Here is a 20,852-nt window from a genome sequence, read left to right as displayed (position 1 = left end):
TGCATTCTGATTTCCTGTACATGCTACTATACTTTTAGAGGACAGAAAATTGTTTCTGCATTTCTATTACCTTTACCATCTAGGAAGATTTGGCCACCACATACAGAAGTCTCAATTTCAATAATAAACAGAATGTATGGACTTACTTCATGGACGAGTCCAGAAACATGGCAGGATTCAGGTGCAATTTGATTCTGAGGTTCACCATCTTTTGGGGCTTCACCGCTCTCTCCATTCAATTCTCACAATCTGGCCTCCTCTGAACTAGCACTGGCCCCAGGGTGGCATGCCCTATTGGTGGCAAAAATCACCACTGCTGTTCCAGGTGCTGCCGCTACCACGCAGCCCAGCATGAAGGAAGCCTCTGTCCCAGCATTCCAAGTGCAGCGCCCGAGGTTCGCTCCAGGAACCAGCCTAGCTCCCACGTGCAGCCAGGCATCCGTGACTGTGGCCAGGTGAACAGAGTGGGCTGCATCTGGCTTCCCTGCTCCTACCCTGGGGAGGGTAGAATTCACTTCCCTGGCACCACAGGCGGCCTCAAATGCAGGATTGGGAAGGAAGAACCGGGGAGTAGAGGCTGATAGGAAATACCAGGAATTGTCCCCCAAAAGTTGATCTTCAGCTTTGCAAAAATGAGGGCTTGGCTAAATCTCTGCACTTTGTCCCAGAGTTATGCTATACACCCCCTCCCTTTTTTTTTTTTTTTTTTCTCACAGTGAAGATGCCTTGGCAATCAGTCTACTGGCTGGGCAACCGGTGTCTTAGATAACATCACACGTTTTTTTGTTTTTGTTTTTGTTTTTTTGCGGTACACGGGCCTCTCACTGATGTGGCTTCTCCCGTTGCGGAGCACAGGCTCCGGACGCGCAGGCTCAGCGGCCATGGCTTACGGGCCCAGCCGCTCCGCGGTATGTGGGATCCCCCCGGAACGGAGCACGAACCCGTGTCCCCTGCATCGGCAGGCGGACTCTCAACGACTGCACCACCAGGGAAGCCCCATCACACGTTCTTGAAATAAAAAAACAATATTGTTTTCTCGTCTGACAGTTTGATTCTTTAATACTATGCAATGAGCACCCACCCTAGAAGTACACTATCACCAAGTCAAGATGAAAACGTCATCTTAGTATGACAAAGGGAGAACAGTGCCATTTGGACTCTGCTTCTCCGTGGGAGGAGAGCTCCATGGTCACAGTCGGCTTTTATCTGCGATTTTGAAACGTAAATCTCAGCTTTGAATACTGCCGAGTTTGCTGGCCTTTTCTGAACCCAGAATCTGACAGAGCCAACTACTCACAAAATGCGAGCTGCTTGTTACCACTGAGGCTCTCAGCTGGTTGTGAGATTGCTGGAGATATTAGCCAGCCACGGAGCCCACAAATACAAACCGTGCCCTTGCAGGGGGCCACACCTGGGGTACGAGCTGGGGATAGTGTAGTGAAAGGAGACAGGGTCCTGGCCCCCTGGAACTTGCTCCAGCAGGGAAGGCAGACAGTAAACATACTCATTTAAACAGTTAAGTAATTACAAACTGCAGAAACCCTCTGCGATTTGTCCCCTGCTCATACCCTCCTGCTTATCAAGGACGCTTTCCCCCTCATTCTCTGCAAGGCAGATGCCTGGATCTTTTATGTCCTAAACCAGCCCTGATCCCATCTACCCCTCTGAACACACATACTTCGATCACACACTGTTCCCTATACAGGAAATAGCCTCCCTAATACCCTACCACCTCCTTCCCCTTCACCAGGTTAACCTCGCTCTCTTCTTTGGATTTCAGTTTAAACTACACTTCCTAAGGGAATCCTTCCCTGAGATTCGATCAGCTATTTTTATAGGATCTTCCAGCCCCATCTGTGCTTCCCTCTTGGCACATGGGCTCTTCAGAATTAGACATCTATGTGGGAGATATTTGATTACTCTCTGCCTCCACAACCAGACTCTACAATCCAAGAAGGTAAAACCAGTGTCTAGTGTTTTCACCTTTGTATTTTCATGCCATACCAAGCATGCTCCACCTCAGGGCCTTTGCCCGTGCTGGTCCCTCCACCTGGAACACTGTCTCCCAGATGGCCACATGGTCCACTCTCTGACTTCCTTCAGGTTTCTGATCAGATATGAACCTAGCCATGAGGCCTTCCCTGACTCCTTTACACAAAATACCAGTCCCAACTCAGGGCATCCCAATTCCCTTTAGCTTGCCCTGCACAGCACCTCTACTATTCAAAGACTCTATTTTCTTCATTTTTGTATTGCTCCACTAACATGGAAGCTCCATGAGAATAGAGCTTTCATTCATTTCGTTGACTACATTTTCCTTGGAAGCTCACCTGTCTGGTACATATTAGGTGCTCAGTAAATATTTATTGAATGAATGGCTGAATCAGTACCTACTGCTTAGAAAACTGTCATCACATAGTAGGCACTCAGTAAATATTTTTGAGTGAATAAGTGCCTGTATGAAGAAGTATAGGTGCTGCTCAAACAAATGCAGAACATTTAACCTCCTTGTAAGTCATATAAGGCATATAGAACAAAAAAGGGGTTTCAGCCATTTTGATTACATTATGCCAATATAGGCATACCTCAGAGACACTGCGGGTTCGGTTCCAGACCATTGCAATAAAGTGAACATCGCAATAAACCAAGCTGCTAGGAATTTTTGGCTTCCTAATGCCAATAGTTATGTTTATACTATACCATAGTCCATTAAGTGTGCAATAGCATTATGTCTAAAAGAACAATGTCACTCGTCACCGACGGCCTGTCTCGTCGCCCACTAGCCGTGCCGCTGCCCAAGAAATGCTTCGATTGCCCGCAGTCCTTTGCCAGATTAGGCCAGTGTCCAGGGCACTGGCTCCTCATCTCACTCGGGCTTATGCCAAAGGCGTAAAATTTGGTGCAGATGCCCGAGCCTTAATTCTTCAAGGTGTAGACCTTTTAGCTGATGCTGTAGCCGTTACTATGGGGCCAAAGGGAAGGACGGTTATTATTGAACAGAGTTGGGGAAGTCCCAAAGTGACAAAAGATGGTGTGACTGTTGCAAAGTCCATTGACTTAAAGGATAAATATAAAAATATTGGCGCGAAACTTGTTCAAGATGTTGCCAATGACACAAACGAAAAGGCTGGGGATGGCACCACTACTGTGACTGTACTGGCACGCTCCATTGCTAAGGAAGGCTTCGAGAAGATTAGCAAAGGTGCTAATCCCGTGGAAATCAGGAGAGGTGTGATGTTAGCTGTTGATGCTGTACTTGCTGAACTTAAGAAGCAGTCTAAACCTGTGACAACCCCGGAAGAGATCGCCCAGGTTGCTACGATTTCTGCAAATGGAGACAAAGAAATCGGCAGCATCATTTCTGATGCGATGAGGAAGGTTGGAAGAAAGGGCGTTATCACAGTAAAGGATGGAAAAACACTGAATGATGAATTAGAAATTATTGAAGGCATGAAGTTTGATAGAGGGTATATCTCTCCATACTTTATTAATACATCAAAAGGTCAGAAATGTGAATTCCAAGATGCCTATGTTCTGTTAAGTGAAAAGAAAATTTCTAGTGTCCAGTCCATTGTTCCTGCTCTCGAAATTGCCAATGCTCACCGTAAGCCCTTGGTCATAACTGCTGAAGACGTGGACGGAGAAGCTCTAAGTACACTCGTTTTGAATAGGCTGAAAGTTGGTCTTCAGGTTGTAGCAGTCAAAGCTCCAGGTTTTGGTGACAATAGAAAGAACCAGCTTAAAGACATGGCTATTGCTACTGGTGGTGCAGTATTTGGAGAAGAAAGACTAACTCTAAATCTTGAAGATGGTCAGCCTCATGACTTAGGAAAAGTTGGAGAGGTCATTGTGACCAAAGATGATGCCATGCTCTTGAAAGGAAAAGGTGACAAGGCTCAAATTGAAAAGCGTATTCAAGAAATCATCGAGCAGTTAGATATTACAACTAGTGAATATGAAAAGGAAAAATTGAATGAACATCTGGCAAAACTCTCAGATGGTGTTGCTGTGCTAAAGGTTGGTGGGACAAGTGATGTTGAAGTGAATGAAAAGAAAGACAAAGTTACAGATGCCCTTAATGCTACACGAGCTGCTGTTGAAGAAGGCATTGTTTTGGGAGAGGGCTGTGCCCTGCTTCGGTGCCTTCCAGCCTTGGATTCAATAACTCCAGCTAATGAAGATCAAAAAATTGGTATAGAAATTATTAAAAAAGCACTCAAAATTCCTGCAATGACCATTGCTAAAAATGCAGGTGTCGAAGGATCATTGATAGTTGAGAAAATTTTGCAAAGTTCTTCAGAAGTTGGTTATGATGCTATGCTTGGAGATTTTGTGAATATGGTGGAAAAAGGAATCATTGATCCAACTAAGGTTGTAAGAACTGCATTACTGGATGCTGCTGGAGTGGCCTCTCTGTTAACTACAGCAGAAGTTGTAGTCACAGAAATTCCTAAAGAAGAGAAGGATCCTGGAATGGGCGGAATGGGTGGGATGGGAGGTGGGATGGGAGGTGGCATGTTCTAATTCCTAGAATAGGGCTTTACCATCATTAATGAGCTGTGAGAGGAAGTTCGAGGCAGCGTTCCTCACCAATAACTTTGAGAGGTCAGTTGAAGGAGATGACTGAAGAAAAGGCTGGCTGATGTTTAAGAAAATCACTATAACCATCAGTTACTGGTTTCAGTTGACAACATAGAATGGTTTACTGCTGTCATTGTCCATGCCTACAGATAATTTATTTTGTATTTTTGAATAAAGACATTTGTACATTCCTGGTAAATGAGTATAAGAGCCATGCACCAATGTACTGCTTTCAACTTAAATCACTGAGGCATTTTTACTACTATTCTGTTAAAATCAGGATTTTAGTGATTGCCATCAACAGATGAGAAGCTAAGAAGCAGCCTTTCTGTGGAGAGTAAGAATAATTGTGTACAGAGTAGAGCAATATCCAATTATGTGACAACCTTTGTGTAATAAAAATTGTTTAAAGTTAAAAAAAATAAATAAAAGAACAATGTATTTATCTTAATTGAAAAATACTTCCTTGCTAAAAAATGCTAACCATCACCTGAGCTTTTTTGCTGGTGGAGGGACTTGCCTTCATGTCGATGGCTGCTGACTGATCGGGGTGGTGGTTGCTGAAGGCTGGGGTGGCTGTGACTATGTCTTTTTAAAAAAAATAAATTTATTTATTCATTTATGTATTTTTGGCTGCGTTGGGTCTTCATTGCTGCATGCAGGCTTTCTCTAGTTGTGATGAGCGGGGGCTATTCTTCGTTGCGATGTGCAGACTTCTCATTGCGGTGGCTTCTCTTGTTGCAGAGCATGGGCTCTAGGCGTACGGGCTCCAGTAGTTGTGGCACACGGGCTCAGTAGTTGTGGCTCACAGGCTCCAGAGTGCAGGCTCAGTAGTTTTGGCTCACGGGCTTAGTTGCTCTGTGGCATGTGGGATCTTTCCAGACCAGGGCTCAAACCCGTGTCCCCGGCACTGGCAGGTGGCAGGTGGGTTCTTAACCACTGCGCCACCAGGGAAGTCCTATGGCAATGTCTTAAAATAAGACAACAATGAAATTTGCCACACCACAATTGGCACAAGAGTGCCATACCACTCTTACTTTACCAAATGATTTCTCTGTAACATGCAATGCTGTTTGATAGTCACAGTAGAACTTCCTTCAACTTGGAGCCAACCTTCTCAAGCCCTGCTGCTGCTTTATCAATTAAATTTATGTCATATTCTAAATCCTTTGTTGTCATTTTGATAATCCTCACAGCATCTCCTCCAGGAGTAGATTCCATCTCAAGAAACCATTTTCTGTGCATAAAAAGCAACTCCTCATCCATTCAAGTCTTATCCTGAGACTGCAGCAATTCAGTCACATCTTCAGGCTCTACTTCTAATTCTAGCTCTCTTGCTATTTCCACCAGAGCTGTGGTAACTTCCTTCACTGAAGTTTTGGACCCCTCAAAGTCATACATGAGGGTTGGAATAGACTTCTTCCAAACTCCTGTTAATATTGATACTTGACCTCTATTAATATTGACCTCTTCCTATGAATCTTGAATGTTCTTAATGGCATCAGAATGGTGAATACTTTCCAGAAGGTTTTCGATTTTGCCCACATTCATCAGAGGAATCACTATCTATGGCAGCTATAGCCTTATGAAATATATTTCCTAAATAATAAGATTTGGAAGTAAAAATGACTCCTTGATCCACGAGCTGCAGAATGGATGCTATGTTAGCAGGCATGAAAACAACATTTATCTTGTTGTATGTCTCCTTCAGAGCTCTTGGGTGACCAGGTGCACTGTCAATGAGCAGTAATATTTTGAAAGGAATCTTTTTTTTTCTGAGGAGTAGTTCTCAACAGGGGGCTTAAAATATTCAGTTAACCATGTTGTAAACAGATGTGCTAGCTGTCATGCAGGCTTTGCTGTTGCATTGATGGAACACAGGCAGAGTAGAGTTAGCATAATTCTTAAGGGCCCTAGGATTCTCAGAATGGTAAATGAGCATTGGCTTTAATGGCAAATCACCAGCTGCTTTAGCCATAACAAGAGAGTCAGCCTGTCCTTTGAAGCTTTGAAGCCAGATATTGACTTCTCCTCTCTAGCTATTGAAATCCTAGATGGCATCTTCTTCCAAGGGAAAGTTGTTTTATCAACATTGAAAATCTGTTGTTCAGTATAGCCACCTTCATAAATTATCTTAGCTAGATATTCTGGATACTTGCTGTAGCTTCTGCATCAGCACTTGCTGCTTCACCCTGCACTTTTATGTTACAGAGATGGCTTCTTTCCTTAGGCCTCGTGAACCAACATCTGATAGCTTCAAACGCTTGTTCTGCAGCTTCCTCACTTCTCTCAGCCTTCATAGAATAGAAGAGAGTTAGGACCTGGCTCTAGATTAGGCTGTGGCTTAAGGGAATGTTGTGGCTGGTTTGATCTTCTATCCAGACCACTAACACTTTCTCCATATCAGCAGTAAGGCTGTTTCACTTTCTTATCATTTATGGGTTCACTGGAGCAGCGCTTGTAATATTCTTCAAGAACGTTTCCTCTGTGTTCACAACTTGGCTAACTGGTGCAAGAGGCCTGACTTTTGGCCTGTCTATGCTTTTGACTTGCCTTCCTCACTAAGCTTCATCATTTCTAGTGTTTGACTTAAAATGAGAGACATGTGAAGATTGCTGGGGAAGATGGCGGAAGAATAAGACGCAGAGATCAGCTTCCTACCCACAGATACACCAGAAATACATCTACACGTGGAACAACTCCTACAGAACACCTACTGAACGCTGGCAGAAGACCTCAGACCTCCCAAAAGGCAAGAACCCCCCCACCCCCACGTACCTGGGTAGGGCAAAAGAAAAAAGAATAAACAGAGACAAAAGGATAGGGAAGGGACCTGCACCAGTGGGAGGGAGCTGTGAAGGAGGAAGGGTTTCTCCACACTAGGAAGCCCCTATGAAGGCGGAGACTGCGGGGGGCGGAGGGGGAAAGCTTCGGAGCTGCGGAGGAGAGCACAGCAACAGGGTGCGGAGGGCAAAGCGGAGAGATTCCCGCACAGAGGATCGGTGCTGACTGGCACTCACCAGGCCGAGAGGCTTCTCTGCTCACCCGCCAGGGCGGGCGGTGCTGGGAGTTGAGGCTCGGGCTTCGGTCGGAGCGCCGGGAGAGGACTGGGGTTGGCGGCGTGAGCACAGCCTGCAGGGGGTTGGTGCGAAGCGGCTAGCCGGGAGGGAGTCCGGAGAAAGGTGTGGACTTGCCAAAGAGGCAAGAGACTTTTTCTTCCCTCTTTGTTTCCTGGAGCGCGAGGAGAGGGGATTAAGAGCGCTGCTTAAAGGAGAGCCAGAGACAGGCGCGAGCCACGGCTAAAAGCGTGGACAGCAGAGACAGGCATGGGACGCTAAGGCCGCTGCTGCCGCCACCAAGAACCCTGTGTGCGAGCACAGGTCACTATCCACACCCCCCTTCCGGGGAGCCTGTGCAGCCCGCCACTGCCAGGGTCCCGGGATCCAGGGACAGCTGCCCCGGAAGAACGAACAGCGCGCCTCACGCTGGTGCAACGTCACGCCGGCCTCTGCCGACGCAGGCCCGCCCCGCACTCCGTGCCCCTCCCCCCCCCGCACTCCGTGCCCCTCCCTCCCCCCCCCCCCGCCCCGCCCCGCCCCGGCCTGAGTGAGCCAGAGCCCCCGAATCAGCGGCTCCTTTAACCCTGTCCTGTCTGAGCAAAGAACAGACGCCCTCTGGCTACCTACACGCAAAGGCGGGGCCAAATCCAAAGCTGAGCCCCTGGGAGCTCTGAGAACAAAGAAGAGAAAGGGAAATCTCTCCCAGCAGCCTCAGAAGCAGCGGTTTAAAGCTCCACAATCAACTTGATGTACCCTGCATCTGTGGAATACATGAATAAACAACGAATCATCCCAAATTGAGGAGGTGGACTCTGAGAGGAAGATTTATGATTTTTTTCACCGTTTCCTCTTTTTGTGACTGTGTATGTGTATGCTTCTGTGTGAGATTTTGTCTCTATAGCTTTGCTTCCACCATTTGTCCTAGGGTTCTATCCGTCCGTTTTTTTTAAAATTTTTTCTTTTTTTCTCTTAAAAATTATTTTTTATTTTAATAAATTTATTATATTTTATCTTACTTAATTTTATTTCACTTTATCTTCTTTCTTTTTTCCTTCCCTCCTTCCTTCCTTTCTTCCTTCCTGCCTCCCTCCCTCCTTTCTTTCTTTCTTTCTACTCCTACTAATTCTTTCTTTCTACTTTATCTCCCTTTTATTCTGAGCTGTGTGGATGAAAGGCTCTTGGTGCTGCAGCCAGGAGTCAGTGCTGTGCCTCTGAGGTGGGAGACCCAACTTCAGGACACTGGTCCACAAGAGACCTCCCAGCTCTACATAATATCAAATGGCGAAAATCTCCCAGAGATCTCCATCTACACACCAGCACCCAGCTTCACTCAACGACCAGCAAGCTACAGTGCTGGACATCCTATGCCAAACAACTAGCTAGACAGGAACACAACCCCACCCATTAGCAGAGAGGCTGCCTAAAATCATAATAAGTCCACAGACACCCCAAAACACACCACCAGACGTGGACCTTCCCACCAGAAAGACAAGATCCAGCCTCATCCACCAGAACACAGGCACTAGTCCCCTCCACCAGGAAGCCTACACAACCCACTGAACCAACCTTAGCCACTGGGGACAGACACCAAAAACAATGGGAACTACGAACCTGCAGCCTGCAAAAAGGAGACCCCAAACACAGTAAGATAAGCAAAATCAGAAGACAGAAAAACACACAGCAGATGGAGGAGCAAGATAAAAACCCACCAGACCTAACAAATGAAGAGGAAACAGGCAGTCTACCTGAAAAAGAATTCAGAGTAATAATAGTAAAGATGATCCAAAATCTTGGAAATACAATAGACAAAATGCAAGAAACATTTAACAAGCACCTAGAAGAACTAAAGATGAAACAAGCAATGATGAACAACACAATAAATGAAATTAAAAATACTCTAGATGGGATCAATAGCAGAATAACTGAGGCAGAAGAACGGATAAGTGACCTGGAAGATAAAATAGTGGAAATAACTACTGCAGAGCAGAATAAAGAAAAAAGAATGAAAAGCACTGAGGACAGTCTAAGAGACGTCTGAGACAACATTAAACACACCAACATTCGAATTACAGGGGTTCCAGAAGAAGAAGAGAAAAAGAAAGGGACTGAGAAAATATTTGAAGAGATTATAGTTGAAAACTTCCCTAATATGGGAAAGGAAATAGTTAATTAAGTCCAGGAAGCACAGAGAGTCCCATACAGGATAAATCCAAGGAGAAATACGCCAAGACACATATTAATCAAACTGTCAAAAATTAAATACAAAGAAAACATATTAAAAGCAGCAAGGGAAAAACAACAAATAACACACAAGGGAATCCCCATAAGGTTAACAGCTGATCTTTCAGCAGAAACTCTGCAAGCCAGAAGGGACTGGCAGGACATATTTAAAGTGATGAAGGAGAAAAACCTGCAACCAAGATTACTCTACCCAGCAAGGATCTCATTCAGATTTGATGGAGAAATTAAAACCTTTACAGACAAGCAAATACTGAGAGAGTTCAGCACCACCAAACCAGCTTTACAACAACTGCTAAAGGAACTTCTCTAGGCAAGAAACACAAGAGAAGGAAAAGACCTACAACAACGAACCCAAAACAATTAAGAAAATGGGAATAGGAACATACATATAATTACCTTAAATGTAAATGGACTAAATGCTCCCACCAAAAGACACAGATTGGCTAAATGGATACAAAAACAAGACCCATATATTTGCTATCTACGAGAGACCCACTTTAGACCTAGAGACACATACAGACTGAAAGTAAGGGGATGGAAAAAGATATTCCATGCAAATGGAAACCAAAAGAAAGCTGGAGTAGCAATTCTCTTATCAGACAAAATAGACTTTAAAATGAAGACTATTAGAAAAGACAAAGAAGGACACTACATAATGATCAAGGGATCGATCCAAGAAGAAGATATAACAATTGTAAATATTTATGCAACCAACATAGGAGCACCTCAATACATAAGGCAAATACTAACAGCCATAAAAGGGGAAATCGACAGTAACACATTCATAGTAGGGGACTTTAACACTCCACTTTCACCAATGTACAGAGCATCCAAAATGAAAATAAATAAGGAAACACAAGCTTTAAGTGATGCATTAAACAAGATGGACTTAATTGATATTTATAGGACATTCCATCCCAAAACAACAGAATACACATTCTTCTCAAGTGCTCATGGAACATTCTGCAGGATAGATCGTATCTGGGGTCACAAATCAAGCCTTGGTAAATTTAAGAAAATTGAAATTGTATCAAGTATCTTTTCCTACCACAATGCTATGAGACTAGATATCAATTACAGGAAAAGATCTGTAAAAAATACAAACACATGGAGGCTAAACAATACACTACTTAATAACGAAGTGATCACTGAAGAAATCAAAGAGGAAATAAAAAAAAATACCTAGAAACAAATGACAATGGAGACACGATGACCCAAAAGCTATGGGATGCAGCAAAAGCAGTTCTAAGAGGGAAGTTTAAAGCAATACAATCCTACCTTAAGAAACAGGAAACATCTCGATTAAACAACCTAACGTTGCACCTAAATCAATTAGAGAAAGAAGAACAAAAAAAACCCCAAAGTTAGCAGAAGGAAAGAAATCATAACAATCAGATCAGAAATAAATGAAAAAGAAATGAAGGAAACGATAGCAAAGATCAATAAAACTAAAAGCTGGTTCTTTGAGAAGATAAACAAAATTGATAAACTATTAGCCAGACTCATCAAGAAAAAAAGGGAGAAGACTCAAATCAATAGAATTAGAAATGAGAAAGGAGAAGTAACAACTGACACTGCAGAAATACAAAAGATCATGAGAGATTACTACAAGCAACTCTATGCCAATAAAATGGACAACCTGGGGCTTCCCTGGTGGCGCAGTGGTTGAGAGTCCGCCTTCCGATGCAGAGGACACGGGTTTGTGCCCTGGTCTGGGAGGATCCCACATGCTGCGGAGCTGCTGGGCCCGTGAGCCATGGCCGCTGAGCCTGCGTGTCTGGAGCCTGTGCTCCACAACGGGAGAGGCCACAACAGTGAGAGGCCCGTGTACTGCAAAAAAAAAAAAAAAGGACAACCTGGAAGAAATGGACAAATTCTTAGAAATGTACAACCAGCCAAGACTGAATCAGGAAGAAATAGAAAATATGAACAGACCAATCACAAGTACCGAAATTGAAACTGTGATTAAAAGTCTTCCAACAAACGAAAGCCCAGGACCAGATGGCTTCACAGGCGAATTCTATCAAACATTTAGAGAAGAGCTAACACCTATCCTTCTCAAACTCTTACAGAATATAGCAGAGGGAGGAACACTCCCAAACTCATTCTACGAGGCCACCATCACCCTGATACCAAAACCAGACAAGGATGTCACAAAGAAAGAAAACAACAGGCCAATATCACTGATGAACATAGTTGCAAAAATTCTCAACAAAATACTAGCAAACAGAATCCAACAGCACATTAAACGGATCATACATCATGATCAAGTGGGGTTTATTCCAGGAATGCAAGGATTCTTCAATATATGCAAGTCAATCAACGTGATACACCATATTAACAAATTGAAGGAGAAAAACCATATAATCATCTCAATAGATGCAGAGAAAGCTTTCGACAAAATTCAACACCCATTTATGATTAAAAACCCTGCAGAAAGTAGGCATAGAGGGAACTTTCCTCAACATAATAAAGGCCATATATGACAAACCCACAGCCAACATCGTCTTCAATGGTGAAAAACTGAAAGCATTTCCACTAAGATCAGGAACAAGACAAGGTTGCCCCCTCTCACCACTCTTATTCAACATAGTTTTGAAAGTTTTAGCCACAGCAATCAGAGAAGAAAAGGAAATAAAAGGAATACAAATCGGAAAAGAAGTAAAGCTGTCACTGTTTGCAGATGACATGATACTATACATAGAGAATCCTAAAGATGCTACCAGAAAACTACTAGAGCTAATCAATGAATTTGGTAAAGTAGCAGGATACAAAATTAATGCACAGAAATCTCTGGCATTCCTAAACACTAATGATGAAAAATCTCAAAGTGAAATCAAGAAAACACTCCCATTTACCATTGCAACAAAAAGAATAATATATCTAGGAATAAACCTACCTAAGGAGACAAAAGACCTGTATGCAGAAAACTATACGACACTGATGAAAGAAATTAAAGATGATCCAAATAGATGGAGAGATATACCATGTTCTTGGATTGGAAGAATCAACATTGTGAAAATGACTCTACTACCCAAAGCAATCTACAGATTCAATGCAATCCCTATCAAACTACCACTGGCATTTTTTACAGAACTAGAAAAAGAATTTCACAATTTGCATGGAAACACAAAAGGCCCTGAATAGCCAAAGCAATCTTCAGAACGAAAAACGGAGCTGGAGGAATCAGGCTCCCTGACTTCAGACTATACTACAACGCTACAGTAATCAAGACAGTATGGTACTGGCACAAAAACAGAAAGATAGATCAATGGAACAGGATAGAAAGCCCAGAGATAAACCCACACACATGTGGTCACCTTGTCTTTGATAAAGGAGGCAGGAATGTACAGTGGAGAAAAGACAGCCTCTTCAATAAGTGGTGCGGGGAAAACTGGACAGGTACATGTAAAAGTATGAGATTAGATCACTCCCTAATACCATACACAAAAATAAGCTCAAAATGGATTAAAGACCTAAATGTAACGCCAGAAACTATCAAACTGTTAGAGGAAAACATAAGCAGAACACTCTAAGACATAAATCACAGCAAGATCCTTTTTGACCCACCTCCTAGAGAAATGGAAATAAAAGCAAAAATAAACAAATGGGACCTAATGAAACGTCAAAGCTTTTGCACAGCAAAGGAAACCATAAACAGGACCAAAAGAAAACCGTCAGAATGGGAGAATATATTTGCAAATGCAGCAACTGATAAAGGATTAATCTCCAAAATTTATAAGCAGCTCATGCAGCTCAATAACAAAAAAACAAACAACCCAATCCAAAAATGGGCAGAAGACCTAAATAGACATTTCTCCAAAGAAGATATACAGTCTGCCAACAAACACATGAAAGAATGCCCAACATCATTAATCATTAGAGAAATGCAAATCAAAACTACAATGAGATATCATCTCACACCAGTCAGAATGGCCATCATCAAAAAATCTAGAAACAATAAATGTTGGAGAGGGTGTGGAGAAAAGGGAACACTCTTGCACTGCTGGTGGGAATGTGAATTTGTTCAGCCACTATGGAGAACAGTATGGAGGTTCCTTAAAAAACTACAAATAGAACTACCATATGACCCAGCAATGCCACTACTGGGCATATACGCTGAGAAAACCAAAATTCAAAAAGAGTCATGTACCAAAATGTTCATTGCAGCTCTATTTACAATAGCCCGCAGATGGAAACAACCTAAGTGCCCATCATCGGATGAATGGATAAAGAAGATGTGGCACATATAGACAATGGAATATTACTCAGCCATAAAAAGACACGGAATCGAGCTATTTGTAATGAGGTGGATAGACCTAGAGTCTGTCATACAGAGTGAAGTAAGTCAGAAAAAAAAGACAAATACCGTATGCTAACACATATATATGGAATTTAAGAAAAAAAAATGTCATGAAGAACCTAGGGGTAAGACAGGAATAAAGACACAGACCTACTGGAGAACGGACTTGAGGATATGGGGAGGGGGAAGGGTGAGCTGTGACAAAGCGAGAGAGAGGCATGGACATATATACAGTATCAAACGTAAGGTAGATAGCTAGTGGGAAGCAGCCTCATAGCACAGCGAGATCAGCTCGGTGCTTTGTGATCGCCTGGAGGGGTGGGATAGGGAGGGTGGGAGGGAGGGAGATGCAAGAGGGAAGAGATATCGGAACATATGTATATGTATAACTGATTCACTTTGTTATAAAGCAGAAACTAGCACACCATCGTAAAGCAATTATACTCCAATAAAGATGTAAAAAAAAAAAAGTGAGAGACATGTGACTCTTCCTTTCATTTGGACACTTAGAGGCCATTGTAGGATTATTAACTGGCCTAATTTCAATATTGTTGTGTCTCAGGGAAGAGGGAGGCCTGAGGAGAGGGAGAGAGACAGGGAACAGCCAGTTGGTAGAGCAGTCAGAACACAGACTACATTTATCAGATAAGTTACCTCTTACTTGGGCATGGTTTGTGGCCCCCCCAAAACAATTACAATAGTAACATCAAAGATCACAGATCACCATAACAAATAAAATCATAATGAAAAAGTTTGAAATATTGTGAGAATTTCCAAAATGTGACACAGAGAACTGGAGTAAGCAAATGCTGATGGAAAAATGGTGCAGATAGACTTGCTCAAGGCAGGGTTACCACAAACCTTCAGCTTATGAAAATACAGTATCTTCAAAACGCAAGAAAACGAGGTATGCCTGTAGGTCAGTGAAACTTTGTTACAGTTGTCAGTAAGACTAGAATGCTTGAGCAGGAGTGGAAACTGTTAAACCCTTCCCTTCCCAGATACCTTCCAGACCCACCTCCCTGCTCTTCATATAGTCACTCAGCTGGCATCTTTTGTTGTCCAGCAGTTTCTTGCCAAGAACAAAGATTGAAAATCTCCCGGAGAGCAATTAGTGTCAGGGTTGACCAACTGGAAGCCAAACCCTGCAGCTATCTTCCCGCATTCCTCAACTCCCAGGAGGGCTCCAGAAGATGAGGAACAGAGGTTAGAGGGCAGGGTTCTAGAAGTTTCTTTCTCTTACGAAAGGCTGAGTTGTGTGGGTGGAGGAATTGTATAGGGTATAGAGCAGCGAGTGCTGGGTCTGAGCCTTTGGGAGATGGATTTCCTCTGCCTCTTTAAACGTTTGGCCTTCCGGTTACTAGCGATACTGAAGGGGCTATATGGTTTCTTCTGGAGCTGTGTCAGGATTTGTTCCATAAATTACCTGGGAGGATGCCATATGCAAATTCAAGAAGAAAGAGCAGTCTTCATATTCATGGGGACAGCTTAGTTATCCTCAAGGGGAAGGGAAGGAAAAATAGGTATCTTTTTTCTTAATAAAGTCTTTCCTATCAACTTGCATATTCCACGACTGTTCTTCCTTAGTAACAGGTTGGGAGCAGCCTGGAAATTTTACTAAAGCAATTTAGCCTAAATTTCAATATAACCTCACATAATAGTTATAGTGAATTGCTAGACTCCTTTGGAAGCTACTTTTATTTTTTCTTTTTGGCCGTACCACTGAGGCATGTGGGATCTTAGTTCCCTGACCAGGGATGGAAACTGCAACCCCTGCAGTGGAAGTGCGGAGTCCTAACCACTGGACCGCCAGGGAAGTCCCTGGAAGCTACTTTAAAGATCTGTTCACAGGATGCTTTTCCTGGGATGTAGAAAGACACATATGGTGACAAAACTATGATGGTTATCTCCGTAAACCCTTTGCTTTTAATGAAATGACCATTAGGAAGACAAGCAACACTCAATTCACATATATACAAAGGAAAAAAAGATCAAAGTATATATTAATCTTTGTCATCATATTTAGGCTAAGTGACAACTTATATAAAAAGTATTACATTATAACTAACAGCAATTTCACACAGTTGATGAATGAGGACTGCGAGTCTCATACAGGTTATAAAACTTGCCTAAGGATAACTAGTCATTATGTGACAGCACAGGGCTTTGATTCTAGAGCTGCCAGTTTTGAAAGTCCATACTCTAGATCAGGATGCTGTACTGAGTACTGGTATTTCATGTAATATTTAAATTTTTTCCTTTGTAAGTTGTATCGTATATCCCAGCACATTCTATATTATTTTAGTATGCTACCTTTTTTTTTTTTTTTTTTTTTTGCGGTACGCGGGCCTCTCACTGCTGTGGCCTCTCCCGTTGCGGAGCACAGGCTTCGGACACGCAGGCCCAGCGGCCACGGCCCACGGGCCCATCCTCCCGGACCAGGGCACGAACCCGCGTCCCCTGCATCGGCAGGCGGACTCTCAACCACTGCGCCACCAGGAAAGCCCAGTATGCTACCTTTTTAAAATGGTGTCAGAGTGAGTTTTTAAATTTAGGTAAAATTCACATAACATAAAGTTTGCTATTTTAACCTGTTTTCTTTTCTTTTTTTCTGGCCTCCCGGCTTGCAGAACCAAGGATTGAACAGGGCCACTGCAGTGAAAGCACCAAGCCCTAAACCCTAGACTGCCAGGGAATTCCCTATTTTAACCATTTTAAAGTACACAATTCAGTAGCATTTAGTACATTCACAGTGTTGTGCAACCATCACCTTTATTTAGTTCCAGAATGTTTTCATCACCCCAAAAGGAAATCCCATAACCATTAACCAGCACTCTTCCTCCTGCCTCCCCACAATTCCTGATAACCACCAATTTATTTCTTATCTGTATGAATTTGCCTGTTCTGGACATTTCAGATAAATAGAATCACACACTATGTGGTCTTTTGTATTTGTTTTCTGTCGCTTGACATCATGTTTTCAAGGTTCTTCTATTTATAGCGTATATCAGTCCTTTGTTCCTTTTTACAGCTGAAAAATTTTCCATTGTATGGATAGCCACATTTTCTTTATACATTAATTTTTTTGATGGACTTTTAGGTTATTTCCATCTTTGGCTATTGTGAATATTGCCACTATGAACATTCATGTACAAGTTTTTGTTTGTACACCTGTGTTCAATTCTTTTGGATATATATACCTAGGAACTAAATTGCTGGGTGGTATAGTAATTCTATGTTTAACTTATTGAAGAACCATCAAACTGTTTTGCACAGTGTCTGCATCACTTTACAGTTCCAGCAGCAATGCATAAGTGTTCTAATGTCTTCGCATCTACACCAACATTTGTTATCTTCCATGAAAAAAAATTGTACCCATCCTAGTGGAGGTATAGTAGTATCTCACTGGGTTTGCATGTCTCTAATGACTAATGAAGTTAAACATTTTTTTTTCATGTGTTTAATACTGTTCTTTAAAAAAATTTAATTCTAGAATAAATAATCTAGAATTTTAGATTTATAGAACATTTGCAAAAATTATATAACAACATTTTAATAACACAATCTCCATATCAAACGTACTGGAAGGCATTTCTCTGCCTCTACTTCTTCCACCTTGAGTTTTTAACTTTTTGATAGAGAAATATGTCATGGGAAAATATTATAGTTATTGATGAACGTTCTGATACATTGTCTATTTTGCTTACAAAATCATGGGGGTAGATAGTATTACAGTGACATTAGAAATTAATAAATGGTGGTACATAGCACAGTAATTAAGAACATCGTCTATCTTAGTCACACCAGGTCTAAATATACTGGTCATGTCATCTTAGGCAAGGTATTTAACTTCTCTGAACCTCAGTCTCTTCTGCGAAATAGGGATAGCATCTGGCTCATAGTGTCATTATGAGGGTCAATTGAAAAAATGTATTGAAAGCACTTAAATGCATTATTTAGCACTCAATAAATGAGGGATTTACTTTGTTTTTTGTTTGCTTGCTTGCTTTTTAAAGCACCAAGCAATCACCTAATTTATCTGTGTTCCCATAGTTGGTCAGGATTTATGGGATACCATCATTCTATCTCTGCATCCTTCATTCATTCATACATGTATTCATTCATTCTTCAAATATGCATTGGGCCCATATTATGTGTCAAGCTGTGGTCACGAAGCTGCAGACATCAATAGCATTAAGAATCAAAAGTCTGGAAGTGGAGAAACATAAGATTAAATCCCAACTGCCACTTCCTAGGTGTGTGCTCCTGGGCAAGTCACATAGCATCTGTTTCCTCATCTATTAAGTGGGACTGCTAATACTCCCGGCCTCATAAGGTAGAGAGGATTAAGTAAGTGCGTCACTGAAAGCATTTACCAAAGCATCCTGCATACTGAGCACTCCCTCAAAATATGTTAATCACCAGAGATTTAACAAGTTAACAAATGCAAAGATTTAGAAGAGCACATGACATATTGTAAATATGTCTCAGTGTATTTTGTTTGTCTGTTTTTGAACCACTGAAAAACATAAAACCATTCTTAGCTTGTAGGTAATACAGGGAAACGTTAAGAAATAAATTTGGCTGTGGGCCATAACCCAAGGCATAGTGCATCATATGAAGAAAGGATAAATATGGTTTCTTTAAACTTTTGTTTCAATTATTTATATACATGTTTATGTGTGTATATGTGGCGGTAAAACAAAATGCATTTCTTATTCTGAACAGTAATCAAAAAATTTGAAAACATTAACCTAGAGAAGGTTATCTGGAGAGCGGTGTCATAAATGCCAGCTTGCCTTAGCAGGTGGATCACATAGCTTTACTAGTTTTAGGCTTTAGTGGTATCAATTCAAAATGTAAAGTCATACCAAAATGATAGATTAAAATAAAATTAATAACTGAAGGGGAAGCTATTTAGACTAGGGGTCTAGTCTAAAACAGAGTAACCTAAGATTTAAGCAAAGAAAAAAAAAAGAAAGAAAAAGAGAGAGAGAAGAAAAAAAGAATTGCTATCTGTCTAGTTTTGCTCCCATCACTCAGTTGTGAGTGTTCCCAGCACTCTCAGGATTTTAGAGCAAAGGTCACAAGATCAAGGTCAAACATCTGAAAAATGCACATGCTGTGCGTTTGGAAGCAGAAACATTCCCAAGCATATGCCAGCTTTTAAGTTCACTGAAGCAGGGAAGTAACTTAATGATTAAAACTGCAATGTCTTCCAACACTTAGCTTAATTCAGCAGTTCTCTGCTGCATGTAAAATCCTTGGGGTACCCAAACTCAGGCAAGCTGAATTTCTCAGCCAGGAGTGTCAGGAATGTCCAGGATACAAGCACGCCAAATTTGGGCACTGATTCCCTGGGGGATACTGCTCAAAACCACTCCCGGTTTGGCTAAGCCTCCCCTCACCTGGGCAACAGTCCACAAAAATGAGTTTAAAATTCCAGGAATGTGCTAAATCTGGAAAGTGAATAACACATTTTTTGGGGTCCTCATTCATCTGGCTACAAGATTTTATGGGGAACAATTTTCCAAAGATGGTACAGTTCAAGGAGCGAGGTTGCTCAGATTCCAGATTGCTGAGTCATTTTCTAAAACTCTGCCTAGTGTTTGCTGGATCGGCTTTGTGGCAAGACAGAGTTGTCCTTTATGGGACCATATATTCACACTGTGGGCAGCTGTAACCATCTGGGAACTCAGTGAATGGTTCCATAAAGCACATCTTCAAGTATCATAATGTGATCATAAAACTGGACATTGTCTTTCACTTATTAAAATACTATTAAAATAAATTATAGGTGGAGGATGCAAGAAGTTCTCCTAACAATGGCACCTTTAGTTTCTGAAGACATATTTGTGAATTACAATCCTTCCCAAAGAGATGTCCACCAGAATCACCCTAGGTTCCCTGGCATTGGACTTACCCAACACTATTGAACTGGTATGTTTTCTTGTCTCAGTATCCAATGAGTATTCAAGTAGGAGGTAAGCTTCTTCCAGCAAATAAAATAGCGTGTCTTTTAGTGCTGTACCATCAGTGCCTAGGAGGAATTGACAAAATAAGTATTTAATCAACATCTGTTGAATGAACAAATGAATGAAAACAATCTACCAACTGTCATGGGCCATCTTAGAATATTTAATTTTCTTTTTTAGTTTAGCTTCAGAAAAATTTAAGATTCATTTCAGAATATCTGAAATTGATGTTATGTAGTTTAACAAACCATCTGTATTAAACACGTATAACACTTGACTGGCTTCCCTTGTAAAGGGTACAATTCTGCACTACTGCCAGCTTCAGAATATCTTCAAAATAGCTACCAACGTGTGGGCCAACCACTGCAGCTTCGATTGAAATCAAACTCACACTACGTTTGAATTCTTGGAACTCTTAGTTAACTGTGGAAGAGGCGACCACGATCGGAACTTCTATAGGAACTCATTTTAATGAGGTTTCCCCGAGTCGTCTCAAGTCCACACACACTCTGCCAGGCTTGATCAGGCAGCCAATCATGTCTGTGACTCACTTGTGTTTATTCTCAAAGCTACTGAAAAGTAGGCAGACTCCGTCTACTCTCCACAATTGAAACTGAAAGCTTTAATACAGCCTGAAATTTCTCTCATTGCTCTTCCCATCTGTCAGTGAAAAATCTCCTTTATTTTGGGATT

At 41.8% G+C, this 20,852-nt stretch overlaps 1 long non-coding RNA gene and 1 pseudogene across 20 annotated transcripts in view; one reads left to right on the top strand and one right to left on the bottom strand.

The window, feature by feature from the left end:
- LOC117313967 (uncharacterized) overlaps nt 1–20,852 on the bottom strand; it is a 175,483-nt gene that overhangs the window by 147,604 nt on the left and 7,027 nt on the right. For all 20 annotated transcript variants that reach the window (XR_012323872.1, XR_012323880.1, XR_012323862.1 and 17 more), the window contains one exon: nt 20,108–20,224. This is a non-coding gene — a long non-coding RNA (uncharacterized lncRNA). The remainder of the gene's footprint in view (nt 1–20,107; nt 20,225–20,852) is intronic.
- On the top strand, nt 2,788–4,780 carry LOC109552139 (60 kDa heat shock protein, mitochondrial pseudogene; annotated as a pseudogene).

The sequence above is a fragment of the Tursiops truncatus genome, chromosome 10, assembly GCF_011762595.2.
Source record: "Tursiops truncatus isolate mTurTru1 chromosome 10, mTurTru1.mat.Y, whole genome shotgun sequence".
Taxonomy (NCBI): Eukaryota; Metazoa; Chordata; class Mammalia; order Artiodactyla; family Delphinidae; genus Tursiops; species Tursiops truncatus.
This window is presented reverse-complemented; position numbering and strand designations above follow the sequence as displayed.